This window comes from Carlito syrichta, unplaced genomic scaffold, assembly GCF_000164805.1.
Source record: "Carlito syrichta isolate Samal-C Ts95f unplaced genomic scaffold, Tarsius_syrichta-2.0.1 Scaffold126382, whole genome shotgun sequence".
Classification (NCBI taxonomy): Eukaryota; Metazoa; Chordata; class Mammalia; order Primates; family Tarsiidae; genus Carlito; species Carlito syrichta.
Window position 1 is genome coordinate 73223 of NW_007070478.1, and position 10641 is coordinate 83863.

A 10641-nucleotide genomic window follows, 5' to 3' on the forward strand; every position below is an offset into this window, starting at 1 on the left:
ATCATGTTCTAGACATGTGTGTTTCTATTTTAGTACTCATACCCATTTTGTAGTTTAAAAAACCAAAGCTCATAATCTCATAACTAGCTTATCTCAAATCATAGTTAGTAAGTAATAAAGCCAATATTTAATTCCAATATGCCTGACTATTCAATGCTCCCTCTCCCATATACATGGTAAACACCTTGGAGATTTAGTATAGTATGTGCATTCAGTAGGTACTCAAAACATACTGGCTGGTTGATTGAACAGTAAGGAGGATACAGCTTGATTCAAAGATGCCCCGATGAAGCCTCATCTTGTAAAAATAATGTGAAACAGAATAAAGTTCTTGCCCTGCCCTGCCCTCCCCTTTTCCTCTGTACACTAGAGATAATGGGTGCAGAACAGTGAGTCAAGGCTGCTTCCGGTTTCAAAGAGTGGGGCATGTTCTTCAGGCTCAACTGTTTCCTTTCAAAGAGTCAAATCCAGTAGAAGGAAATTGTCAGGGGAGAGGGGTGGAATTGGCAGTAGTGGGAATCTGCCCGGGCAGGGGTATCCACACCTCATCATCAAGGGTGCCTGACATTTGTATACCTAATCCTGAATTGTATTCCACATCTTTAAAATTAAAAATTGAAAAACAAAAAAAAAAGCTAGACCTGTCCTCCCCCTTCCCTCACCATGCCCAAGAGCCAGGCAGATACATCGCTGTCACCTCAGGTGGCCCCAGCTTGCTGAAGGCACCAGCAACATACTTTGGACTCCAGAACAAGAGGCCTGAGATGCACACCTGACCAAAAAGAGAGCAGGATAGAGCATGCCAGAGCTGCCCCACCACTGTGGGCTTTGACCCCATGTCCTGAGGTCAGGAACCTGTTGGTTTTTTTTCCTCCAACCCCTGTGTGCCAGACGCCTTGCAAGACACTTCACACACATGGCATCTTTTAAAAATCCTCACCCCAACCCCACCTGAGCCCACTGGATCATCTGTGAAATGGTAGTTTTAGGTGGGGTCCCACACAAAATCACCCAGAGGAGTGGGAAGATTCTAATGTCGGGCTGTCTGTCTCCATAGGCCACAGGCATTCCACCATGCCAGGCCACTGGCTTTTACCCAGAGTCAAGAGAGCCCAGTTCTCTGTTTCAGTTCAGTACACCCCTCATTCTGGAAATCCTCAGCATCTCCCTCTAAAAAGGCCGATGCAAACCCACCCCTTCACCTCCAGTGCCTTCCCACCTCATAGGTTACTTTCTGGGACTGTGTGTGTAACGATATGCAAGTGCATCAAACACCTGATGGGAATAAGAGAGGAGAAAAGTTGTTGCTAATTTTCTGTTTATGTATCTACACATTTACATCTTGCCCCCTCAACTACCTGAAGATTATTCAGGTAGAGACGGCAATGTATACCCTTTTCATAACCACTCCCCTCTACCCACTCCCACAAGTCCCAGGCAGCTTGAGGAATGTAGAAAGTGCTCAAGAAATACTGAGGGTGTCACATGCTCAGAATTTGGTGGTATGGTAAAGGTCCTTTAGACTAATGCCCTTCTCCATGGAAACAAAGCTCAGAGGGACACAGAGCAAGAGGCAAGACTGGCGTCAGAGCCCTTGGCTGGTGTTCCACAGTAAAGCACTCTGTGTACGATCACATTAGTCTGCACAGAGCTTTCCAGACAACAAAAGCCAAGGCTTGCAGGGTTGCAGCCAATTTCAGGTGTGGGCTGCTTTCTTGATCTGAGTTAGATCTTTCACTTTATAAATTTTTAAAATTTTTTCCATATTTTGACAGTATTTTATAAAATGGTACCAGTTGAGATGTCCAAGGATTATTGGTAAGGAAGCCTCATAAAACCAGATACCCTGATCTTTTTGGCTTTAAATTCCAATGTACCTTGGCCTGAGAGGGAACTTGAAAGTTAAGCTTAATTAGGGTCTGATGTGATGACACACATACTTCAAACACTTAGAGTATAAGGTATCTTCACATTACTTGGTTGTTTGCTCTTTTCCAAAACCCTGTCAGCCAGGTGGGGTATGGATTTTCTCTGTTTTACAGATACATATCTGAAGGCCAAGACACAGCTACCTAGCCATGCCAGAACCTCTGCCCTGATTTCCAGCCCAAGTTGTCAGGCAAAGGGAGGAGAAGATTGGGTTGGGCTGCAGGATGGAGGGCAGGTCAGGGAAGTCCTGGCTGGGCAGGACTCCTCCTCCTCTCTGCTCCACACCCCAAGACCTCTTTGTCCCAGCCGGCTGGCTTGCTTTGAGCTCAGCACAGAAGGCCACTGCCTTCTTCCAAGTTGGCCAATTCCCGGTGAGAACTGGGTGCCAGAGTTTTCTGCTGGTGACTGCTCTTTCCCAGCATTCTCCTGTGGTATCATATTTTCTCAGCTTGTTCTTAAACTCATCTTACTGACCCTCCCAGTACTCACTGACCCCTTCTCAGGTCACCGAATGTGAGTTCATCAAGGACTCCAACATCGCCTTGCCCATGTATCTCACTGGAGAGGGAAGTGCCTCCTTCAGTTAGTGACTATCCCTCCCCTGGAAGAGATTCAATTCAGCCCCTCCAGCACCTTTCCTGACCCCCTCTCCCCTCTCCCATGCTTACATATCAAATCTCATCAAAATTCACCATAGCTTGGAACCCCAGTAATCCAATGAGCTTTGTAGGTTAGGTTGATTAAGTCCATACTCACCACAACCGAGGCATCAGAGACTCGAAGATGTTGAGGGATTCTTTCCTAAGCTTTAGTGACCAGTTAATGGCAGATCTGGTAGAGAATCCCTTGTTTTCATGTTCACCTTATTCCATTTACCATCAAGTGCTTTTTGGCACCACCATGCCACCCTCTTTGTGAAGACAACTGGTGATATTCCAATGCCTTTGCAATTATCCTTCTCTTCCCTTTTCCAGTCTTCCTCATAGAAAATTTCTGTTTAAAAATTGTCTCCACCTACAAAGTGACTCAGGTACATTTCTCTAGCTTTTTAGTATATGTATTTTTTGTTATACACATAACATCTTACCACATTGCAGTATGGGGAGACTTGAAGGCAGAATTTGCATCTCATTTGTTCTTCATTTATATCCCATTACTGTGTCTAGGTCAAGGTTGTGCTCATGTTAGGATCTCCATTCATTATACTATCTGACAAGCTGGCTGGGGAGGTGCAGGAAGACTGCACATCAGAGAATTCAGGAGACTGTCCATCGAAAGAAGTAAACCATATCATAGGTTTACTTCACCACTATCCTATTAAGAATATCCTACTAACTACTAAGCTTAGTAGTTAACACACAACAACTACAAATAGATATGTTACTCCAGTGTGATTTCTGTCAATTCAGAAATAAGATAATGCCTGTTATATCAATATATTCACTTTGTATATTAACAATAACTAATTCTTATTGGACTTTTTCTAAGCAATTTGAAGGTGTTAACTTATTGGGTTCTTGCAACTACCTTGCAAGGTAAAAATTATCATCATTATTTTATAGATAAAGAAAGTGAGGCTCAGAAATACAAGCAATTTAGAGAAAAGAACTATCTAAACCACAAAGAGCCAGCTAAGAGTTGTACCTAATATTCCAGAGCTCTGAGTGAGCAAATTAGGTTAATAGTTCCCCTTACCATCAGCTGCTCAAGTAAGACTGATTTCTGTGTTCAGTGCAATATTCCTTTATGTGCAGCATGCTTATGGCATTTTACTTCTGTATTAGTTCCAAATGGAGATGAAATTTATTGATTATAAAAGTAGCACATGTTCACTGTAAAACATTCTAACATTATGGAAAAGTATAAAGAAGACTGCTCTATGACACCTTGTGATAATCACTGTTAATATTTAGGTGGGTGTCCATTCAGATGTTTTTCTGCACATATGCACACATTTTCCCTAAGTGGAGTAATAGTATACATGTTCTCTTTTCTTAATATATGGTAGCCATATTTCCATTGGTAAGGCATATAAACTTATGCCACCCATAAAATTTTAACGTGTGGTAGTATTCCAATAATTGGGTTTACCATAATGAAGTATATATGTTGTTTCCAATGTATTGTTGCTATGAACACCGTTATGATGAATGCTTTATGAAAATTCATCTTTTCCACTTTGCCAGTCTCTGAAGTAACCAAGAAAGCCCATGTTTTAATTTACATTTCTCTTCTATCACTAGAAGGATGAACATGTGTTCCTAAGTTCACTGACCTAATGTAGTATTCCCTTCATAAGTTATCTCTTCTTAGTCCCTTGCTTATTTTCTTACTCGGGTGCCTTCACTTTCTTTTTTGTTTCTGGGAGCAACTAAAATAAGATAGCCAGCTCTGTTCTCTCATAAATGTTTGCAAAATATAGATAGCAATAACCGCAGAGATTCTCTACTTTAACCATCCCATTTTACAGGTTATTATACTGTCTAGAGAAAGGAGATAAGTCATCAAGGTATCACAGCTGGATCCCTGACTTCTCCAGTGACTTGCTAAGATTTGTTGACCACATATATTTTCGATATACTACACTACCTCTTCTCATAAAGCAAAATATACTTTTAATTGATCAGAAATTGCTATTGTAGAGAATGTCCTATGAAAAGTCATGAAAAAAAACTATACTTTATTTTTTCCTTCTCTGCTTTATGTGCTTTTCTACTCAAGGACTCTTTTCACTAGACAGCAGAAGAAGGAAGCACTGGGGGAGGAGATGGTTTTACAAACATTGCTATAGATGTTTTTCTGTTTAGACATGGTAATCCTTAGTGGTCTTTGCCTGATGAAAATATCTTGGATTTCACATTTTTTTTATGTACTAAAAACATTTTAACATTATTTGTATGGTTATGTGGATGGCTTCTTGGCTGCTTTTTTCTGTAGTGGATGAGAGCTGCTCTAAAAGTTGCTAACAGCTCAGTGCCCCTTCACTGGGAGGATATTTGAAGGCTGCTGTCTTGATCTGATGTATAATTGCATCTGTTTTTCATGCCTTTCCTAAATGAAATTGTATTTGCTTCCGCCTTTGTTACATGGAGGGGAATAGCAAAGCCCAAAATAAGGAATTATGATAAACAGAGTGCACACTTGTCTTTCAGTTGTTTTTTTTTTTTTATAGACTTATTCTGCTTCATTTATTCTTGGAGAAAAATGTTATTAGTGCAAAGACTTAGAAGGGGAGTTGGTTTGGGGAGGCAATAGTAAAGGTCAATTAGAAGAAACAAAAAGAAAGTATATGGCGGGGGAAGGTAAGAAAGTTCAGTTGAAAAGTGCGTCATTTGCTAATAGATGATTCCAGACTTCCTCTCTTAAGAAGGATCGGGACATGTGGAAATCTGTTTGTCCATTTGTGCACTGCAGAAAGGGAGGGTAAGGGGTCTCAGACTCCCTAAAGGGGGAAAAAATCAGGGTAGACGCGAAACAGGTGTTTCCTGCTCTTGTGCCTCATAGGAAAGCTCAGAGCTTTCTGGGAGGGGGTTTTCTACAGCAGCATGAGTCTGGGGAAGTCATACTTTTCCATCAGCCTAATTCAGGGGTCAGACACATCAGCTATCACCTTCCAGGATTCATTCTCTCTCTCACGCTCTCTCTCTCTCTCTCTGACAGTCTCCCTAGCTTCAAAGATCTGAAAAACTAGTAAACAGTCTATACATGTAGCACATAGACAATTTCTCTCTGTCTCCCCATATCCTCCTTTTTCAGGTTATCTGCTTTTTTGTTTACTTGTCCATATCAATCAATCTTTATTTCCTTTTGCTCTCTGTACTTAACAGGAATGTTAATATCAATGCCTAACGTATGACTTTTTCCCCCCTAAAATAAAAATGAAAAAAAGGCAAAGTGAAATACACAAGATAATATTACCTTGAACTTGTATAATACGATACTGAAAGGTATTGGGTCATTTAGCTCAGTTCCTAATTGTAACAGAAATAGTTACAAACCAAAACATTCATGGAAAGAAATTTTAACATAACATTAATTTGTTAGCTATATCTTTTTAAATGTCTGTCTTCTCTCTCTCCGTCTGCCACTCCCCGTCTCTCTCTCTCTCTCTCTCTCTCTCTCTCTCTCTCTCTCTCTCTCTCTCTGTTTCTCTTTCTCTAACAGTGAAGTGTCCAGAAGAATAATAAAATTAATGTGTATGTGTGTGTACTTACGTGTGTATGCTCACATGAGTGTTGTGTCCAAATATTTGAAAACAGCCAATGGGTTTTAAAATATATGTTTGAATATTTTAGATTAAGGCAGAGCAAAAAAGGAAAGAATGATAAAAGGGGAAATAGAAGGATGAAGGGAGTGAAGAAAGAAGAAAAGAAGAGAGGGAGAGAAGAAAAAAGAGAGAGGGGAAGAGGATGAGTTGGGGCATCCACCTACAAAGAGAAAGCGCCATATATCATCCAGATGTTTTGTCTACAGCACACCAAACATCAGGCTTTTGGGAAACATTTGGAAGATACAATGCTCCTTTCACTGCACAGACAACTGTTGACAGTCCTATCGCCTCTTTCCCTGTGTGTATGTATCTATCCCTTTCAAGCTTTTTGTGGTCAAATTATAAAGGCCTGTTTAGTGGGTGGGGTGACGTCACACTGACCACAAAAGCTTGTGTTTCCTGCTACTAAATACACAGCCCCTGCTGACGAAGTGGTCATTACAGAGAGAGCTTGTTCTGTCGAGGTCACCCCGAGTCGGAATAAAGGCAGTGGGGGCGGAGGCCCCGTTGGGAGAGCAGAGCCATTATTCCCAAGTGTGTTGCTTGCCTGCTGATCCTCATCTTGTCAGAACCACAAGATGAAAATAGAAGTCCCTTTGTGCTTCCCCGAGACCTTTGTCTCTAAGGATGCTGGGGCATACTGGGAGGCAGCATGGTGGAGAGAAAGGGAGAGATGAAATCCAGCTCTTTGACTCTAATCTCCTCATTTATAGCCTGAGTGATTTCACCTCTCCAGGTCTAATTATTAAAATCTCCATTTTCTAAAGAGAAAAGAACCTCATCTCGGGATCCCATGAGATCATGTATTTTAAAGTGATTGGTTTTCTTTCAGAGGCACAACTCCCATCTTAACGTCAGTTCTTTAGTGCTCCCACTTTTCTTGTGATGACTAGAAACTCCTTTCCTGAGAGGAGAGGGGAAACGGTAGGCTTTCTTTCGACAGATTCCTTTCTATTTTGTTTATTTCTTTTCTGCAGAGGTCACTGGTGAAGACTTTTTTTCTAATGAAGGAAAATAACTGAACTGAAGTACTAAGAAGACTTGTCAAGTTGAGCAAGAGAAACCACACCAAATGCTAGGGAGCCACAGAGGAATAAGAGAGGGTTCGGGTAAGAGCTCATAGAAAGAGCAGCATTTAATCTGGGTGTGATGCACAAGAGTTTGGCAGGCAGCGGTGGACACAGGGTGATGACCAAAATGGGGCATGTCCATGAACCCTCATGTATCTTCTGGCATTAAACCAGAGTGGTCTGAGGGCTTGTGCTGTAAGTTTTTGGAGCTCAAACCTCAGATGAAATGAAACTATAGGACTATGCTTTATAAATACTTAATTCAACCAGGTTAATTTTGACATTGAGAGAAGCAGAAAACCGCTGTTCAGCCAAGATCATACAGAATTTTCCTATTCTCTGCTCTGAGCCTTTGGCAAAGTAGGACTCAAATTCCCCACATTTTTCTTTCTTTCATTTTTTTCTTTGCCCCTCTGATGAAGAACTATTACAAGAAAGGCCTCAAACCCAAAAGAGCTTTGGAGCAAGCCCACATGGCATTCAGTGAAGGAAAACTTTTGCCATTACCCATATAATTTAGGTGGTCTGGACAACCAGTCTGAATATTCCAGCTGCTGACAAGTTCCTGTAGGCCAAGGTTGTCTAGGTTGGTTCTCTATGCAAACCAAAGAACTGAAAAGCTGCCATGTTCCCCTGGGCCATGTGTGCCCACCAGGCACTTATTATTACATTCTGCCAGGGTCACTGGCTAACTTTAAGGGCCTCTGCTGGGCCCAATTCCATGTTTAGTTCACCTGATCTGAGGCTATGGCAGGCTGGTGTGGCTCAGTTATTCCTCACAAGCTGCCATCTCCTGGCTTAGGCATAAAGCCTCAGCTCCATTAATCATCCTTTTCCTGGAGCATACTAGACGAGCTCCTGGCTAGGAGTAGAACTATCATTTTCATTTCCTAATTTTAAAAAGTGTGTGTTTGGTAACAGAAAGAAGACAGGCCAGAAAGGCAGCTTCAAAGTCCTGCTGTAGGAAACAAAAAATGCAGAAAAGGGCCTGGGTCACATTATCTTGAACTCACCTCCCTTGTAGTGCTGGGGACTGTCCCAGATGAGGTCTGTGCTGAAGATGGGAGGAAGGGAAGCCTGAAACTTGCAAAGAAGATAGACACTATTAGTTTGGACTGGGTTTCACTTTTAAAAAGTAGAGCTCTGAAAATAGAACTGGGGGAGTCAAAATGAAAGTTAAGGTAAAAAAAAAAAAGAAAGAAAGTTAAGGTATAGTGTTAAGTTAATAAAAGACTCAAGGAATACATAAAGAATGTGGAGAAATTGATGGCCAGAACTCAGAAAAACACACAGTCAGAAAAAATGTCACTTAAAAGGTAAAAGTTAAGCAAGTTGTTCAAAGCCAAGTCAAGTAGCCAAGATATCTTTAACAGACTCAACATATCTGACACTAAAAAGAACCTCCAAACTGAGGCAATGTTATAAATAGATCAATTCTTGGAAAAACAACATTCCTGGGGAGAAAGTTTGGGATGGAACCAGAAGCAAAAGGTGAAAGCTCTTGTTGCTCCCTGGGTGAGGGACAGAGTCACAGAGCAATGTCCAGGTCAAATTTTAGAAGGACAATAAGTAATAGGATCAGACTTTGGAAGGTTCCAGCATGGTACAGTAGTGGAGGCAATGCGATGTAGACATATATCCAAATATCATATTTCAAGCCGAGTGCAGAGGCATGCACCTATTGTCCCAGCTACTTGGGAGGCTGAGGTGGGAGAAGTGCTTGAAACCAGGAACTCAAGCCTCACCTGAGCAACATAGCAAGACTCCATCTCTTAAAAAAAAAGAAAGAAAGAAAAGAAAAAAAGAAAATCTTGTTTTACCTCATAAATCAATACATGACATATATAACTAAAACATTTAAAAAATGGAGGTTATGAGTCCAGAACTCAGAATGTAGGTAAATAGATTTTTTTTTAAACTAAGAAGAAGGGAACATCTTTAATGATTTTAACTGGCTCTGCAGGAAACCACCCAGGTGTCCATTATCCCCCAAGAGCTTAAACTTTGCCTCAGAAAAATGACCCTTTCCTATCTTTCCTGCTGCAGTAAGAACATCTGGTACTCATTTGTATGACATTCAATCTGAGTTATTATATCTATCTATCTATCTATCTATCTATCTATCTATCTATCTATCTATCTATCTATCATCTGTCTATCCACCATCTATCTATCATCTATCTATCTATCTATATCTTTGGGGAAAATATTTCCCATATATAGTTATGATACCAAAGTAGTCATTTTTATACAATATAACTGTTAAAAGTGAAAAGCCCAAGTCTTCAGACTAGGGTTTGATTTCCATGATCCAAAGAAACCTTCTTAGACTGATTTTTTTTCCCTCTGTTGGTTCACATTTGTCTGAATTAACTTGATTGACTGTTTTGGAATTGTATAGACACTTCTCCATTGACCCAAATAATTTGTTGATTTTACTCAGACTAACCTACAACTTAATTGACTGAATTTTGCCTTTTTAAAATGGTGCAGTGATTTCATAGCTTTAGTCTATATTTGTGAAAGTTTTAAGTGTGCTTTCATTAGCTTTAGACTAGTTTTCCTGAAACCTTGTGAAGTACAGAGCGTTTCAGGAGCGGAGAGAATAAAGACCTTGGGTGATGCCCAATGTAAATCTCACAGTCTGGAGAGAATCTCTTGGCCAACATGAGCCTCATCAGATGTCAGACTTTCCAAAAGTAGATGTGGCAGGCTCCTATTTGTCTAACTCCTGCTGTTCCCTTGACTATCACCATGTTGTTCATGTTGTTTTCAGAATTCATAACCTAAAGAACTACCTTACTTTTTCTTAGAACTTTGGGACTGAACCTTATTATTTTTTTCTCTTTTTTTTCCAAATTGCATGTGAATTCTACTTAGAATAACCCAAGCTTAGCATCTGAACATATGTTCCATAGTCAATAACTTTGCACACCATCCATGTCTTAGACACAGGCTTAAGACACAACTGATGCAACCATCTGCTCTTACAGAGTCAGTGTAATACCAATACTGACCCTTGCTTTGTGCTCTGGGTGCTAAGTAGAGCTAGGTCCATGTAATAGTCTAGTGCCCTCTTGTGGCTTTCAAATTAAGAGTCTTGAGCACCTTTGCAGAACTGGAGCTAGTTGTGGAGTCACAAGTTTGAGAAGGCCATTGTGAGGTTAACTCCTTTTCCTGACGTTTTTCCCTCGGTAATATCACTCTCTCTAACAAAGCATAGTAAGTGATGGTAGACCCATTCCACTTGAGCTAAAAAGAGCCCTTTGGAGTGTAACAACTAGGGTGTTGGAATTTAATAGAAATAATCAGAACCTGCTACACTATGGATATATAGTATGTGACAAATAAATGTTGATATAAATTATCTTA